Raw genomic sequence first — 4,515 nt, 5'->3', positions numbered from 1 at the left:
TAAAGACTTACACTATCTTTTTCAAAGGCAAAATAAATATATTTTCCAATACAAATTTCAAAAGGCCTAAAGTTGGTATACAGTGAGAATATATAATATTTTTATTTTCCATAGTTTTTCTGGAAAGTGTAGACAATTTAACACACTCATTGGATATTACCTTCCTATCACTTCAAAATATTAAAAGAATCCAGATTCAACATCCATAATCAGAAGCTCATCATATTGACAAGTGTAAAAGTTGATCTGTTCCATTTTATAGTTAAAAGGGAACAAATTAGAAATTTCAAGTCTTGTATTCCTGAAGGAAGAAAACATTCAAAAATGATTTTTCCCTCTTGGAATTATTTTAAAATATGCGTATTTTCTCTTGATTTTGAAAAGTGGCTTAAAATAGACTTATTTTACCCTTCTGCAGATGCAAAGTTTTTTCCATCTTTCTAGTGATTCACTAATTGGTTTACCACTGAATTATTTATTCTGTGAGTCATTATATTTTATTGTTACCAAGAAGCGTAAATTTAGTCAGAGTCAGATGCTTCTGTAGTTCACGAAATCACAGGCGTTTTTCTGCAGTACCGTCCACTTTTAAAAGATGAGCAATGTGAGTAACTACACAGCCAATCATAGCATAGGTGCTAAGAAGGAATAAGTCACTAAACCACCGTGCCTCCAGCTCTGAAACCAAAAAAGCCTACCAAAAAAAAAAAACTGAATACGCAAAGAAGCATCACTGATACAATTTAAATACACTTTAATTCTGCACAATGGAAATAATACTGAATTCATTGTTAAGAAACTTGGGTTTCAGTTCTGGATTTCCCAGGTTAGCTATATAAATTTCTTTAGGTCTAGGTAAACTAGCAAATTATACAAATTACTTATTCTCCCTGCTCCTCAGTTTTCTCACCTTTAAAATGAGGTGATTAAAATAGATAATACCTTAGCTCCTTTCCAGCTTCAAAATCCTGACTACCGTCAGTACCGTTTTTTGTTTTTTTTGTTTTTGTTTTTTTTTTGAGACAGAGTTTTGCTCTGTTGCCAAACTGGAGTGCAGTGGCACAATCTCGGCTCACTGCAACCTCCATCTCCCAGGTTCAAGTGATTCTCCTGCCTCAGCCTCCCGAGTAGCTGGGACTACCGGCACGTGCCACCACGCCCAGCTAATTTTTCTATTTTTAGTAGAGATGGGGCTTCACCATGTTGGTCAGGATGGTCTTGATCTCTTGATCTCATGATCTGCCCGCCTCAGCCTCCCAAAGTGCTGAGATTACAGGCGTGAGCTACCGCACCCGGTCAAAAAGTACTTTTAAATTACTGAGTTCTTCATTATCTGAAGGGTTTTGTGTGATATTCCATTGCCTTTCCATTGATTTCATAAATGTAATACAATGCCATACATTCAAAACAGATTTTTGCCTCTTCTAAGATCACGTGTTCAGATTGCTCCCTTAACTTAGGCCTTCCCACACCATTCATTGCTGAGGCTGGTGTTCTAGCTCCAAGAAAAGCCTTCAAAGATTGTAGAAACCAGTAAGGAGGTTCCTCAAAAAATTAAACTACCATATGATCCAGTAATCCCATTTTTTCGTATTTATCCAAAGGAATTGAAAACAAGATCTCAAAAAGATATCTATACCCCCGTGTTCACTGCAGCATTATTCATAACAGCCAAGAACTAGACGCAAACTACATGTCCTTTGGCAAATGAGTGGATGAAGAAAAAGTTATACACACATACTCAATGGATTATTATTTAGCCTGAAAAAGAAGGAAATTCTGCCATTTGTGCTAATATGGATGGAGCTGGAAGACGTTTTGCTAAGCCAAGTAAGCAAGACACAAAAGACGCCATGATCTGGGCCGGGCACTGTGGCTCACGCCTGTAATTCCAGCACTTTGGGAGACTGAGGCGGGCAGATCACAAGGTCAGGAGTTTGAGACCAGTGTGGCCAATATGGTGAAACCCCGTCTCTATTAAAAATACAAAAATTAGCCAGGCCTGGTGGTGGGTGCCTGTAGGTCCAGTCACTCGAGGGCCTGGGGCAGGAGAATTGCTTGAACCCCAGAGGCAGAGGTTTTAGTGAGCCGAGATCACACCATTGCACTCCAGCCTGGGCGACAGAGTGAGACTCCATCTAAAAAACAAACAAAAAAAGACCATAATCTGAATTGTATGTGGGATCTAAAGAGTCAAACTCATGGAAGCAGAGTAGGATGGCAGTTGCCAAGGACTGGAGGGAGAGGAAAATGAAGATATATTGGTCAAGGGGTACAAAGTTTCAGTAATGCATGATGAATGAGTTTTGGAGATCTAATGTACAGCATGGTGACAATAGTCAACAATACTGTATTGTATACTTGAAATTTGCTAAGAGAATAGAATTTAAATCTTCTCAACACACACATTCATACACACAAATGGTAACTATGTGAAGGGATAGATATGCTAATTAACTAAATTATGATGGTCATTTCACTATATATACATATATCAAAACAGCAACTTGTAGATCTTAAATATACATGATTTTTATACACCAATGATATCTCAAAAGCTGCTGAAAGAAGCATTCATAGATGATCCTGTCATTATAGGACGTAAAAGTTTCATGAGAATAAAATTTTAATTTTATTATTATTATACTTTAAGTTCTAGGGTACAAGTACACAAAGTGCAGGTTTGTTACATAGGTATACATGTGCCATGTTGGTTTGCTGCACCCATCAACTTGTCATTTACATTAGGTATTTCTCCTAACACTATCCCTCCCCCAGGCACCACCCCCCAACAGGCCCCAGTGTGTGATGCTCCCCTCCCTGTGTCCATGTGTTCTCATTGATCAACTCACACTTATGAGTGAGAACATGCAGTGTTTGGTTTTCTGTCCTTGTGATATTTTGCTGAGAATGATAGTTTCCATCTTCATCCATGTCCCTGCAAAGGACATGAACTCATCCTTTTTATGGCTGCATAGTATTCCATGGTATACATGTGCCACATTTTCTTTATCCAATCTATTATTGATGGACATTTGGGTTGGTTCCAAGTCTTTGCTATTGTGAATAGTGCCATAATAAATATACATGTGCATGTGTCTTTATAGCAGCATGATTTATAATCCTTTGGGTATATACCCAATAATGGGATTGCTGGGTCAAATGGTATTTCTAGTTCTAGATCCTTGAGGAATCACCACACTGTCTTCCACAATGGTTGAACTAATTTACACTCCCACCAACAGTGTAAAAGCATTCCTATTTCTCCACATCCTCTCCAGCATCTGTTGTTTCCTGACTTTTCAATGATCACCATTTTAACTGGTGTGAGATGGTATCTCATTGTGGTTTTGATTTGCATTTCTCTGATGACCAGTGATGATGAGCATTTTTTCATATGTCTGTTGGCTGCATAAATGTCTTCTTTTGAGAAGTGTCTGTTTATATTCTTTGCCCATTTTTTGGTGGGGTTTTGTTTTTTCTTGTACATTTATTTAAGTTCTTTGCAGATTCTGGATATTAGCCCTTTGTCAGATGGGTAGATTGCAAAAATTTTCTCCCATTCTGTAGGTTGACTGTTCACTCTGTTGATAGATTCTTTTGCTGTGGAGAAGCTCTTCAGTTTAATTAGATCCCATTTGCCTATTTTGGCTTTTGTTGCCATTGTTTTTTGCGTTTTAATCATGAATTCTTTGCCCATGACTATGTCCTGAATGGTATTGCCTAGGTTTTCTTCTGGGGTTTTTATGGTTTTAGGTCTTACATTTAAATCTTTAATCCATCTTGAGTTAACTTTTGTATATGGTGTAAGGAATCAGTGTTCTACATATGGCTAGCCAGTTTTCCCAGCACCATTTATTTTATAGGGAATCTTTTCCCCATTGCTTATTTTTGTCAGGTTTGTCAAATATCAAATGGTTGTAGATGTATGGTGTTATTTCTGAGGCCTCTGATCTGTTCCATGGGTCTATATCTCTGTTTTGGTACCAGTACCATGCTGTTTTGGTTACTGTAACTTTGCAGTATAGTTTGAAGTCAGGTAGCATGATGCCTCCAGCTTTGTTCTTTTTGCTTAGGATTGTCTTGGCTATGTGGGCTCTTTTTTGGTTCCATATGAAATTTAAAGGAGTTTTTTCCAATTCTGTCAAGAAAGTCAGTGGTAGCTTGATGGGGGTAGCATTGAATCTATAAATTACCTTGGGCAGTATGGCCATTTTCATGATATTGATTGTTCCTACCCATAAGCATGGAATGTTCTTCCATTTGTTTGTATCCTCTTTTATTTCATTGAGCAGTGGTTTGTAGTTCTCCTTGAAGAGGTCCTTCACATATCTTGTAAGTTGGATTCCTAGGTATTTATTCTCTTTTCAGTAATTGTGAATGGGAGTTCACTCATGATTTGGCTCTCTGTTTGTTATTGTTGCATAGGAATGCTTGTGATTTTGGCACATTGATTTATTGTTGTATAGGAATGCTTGTGATTTTGGCACACTGATTTTGTGATTTTGGCACATT

This window comes from Chlorocebus sabaeus, chromosome 25 (genome assembly GCF_047675955.1).
Source record: "Chlorocebus sabaeus isolate Y175 chromosome 25, mChlSab1.0.hap1, whole genome shotgun sequence".
NCBI classification, from domain to species: domain Eukaryota; kingdom Metazoa; phylum Chordata; class Mammalia; order Primates; family Cercopithecidae; genus Chlorocebus; species Chlorocebus sabaeus.
Note: the sequence above shows the minus strand (reverse complement) of the source record.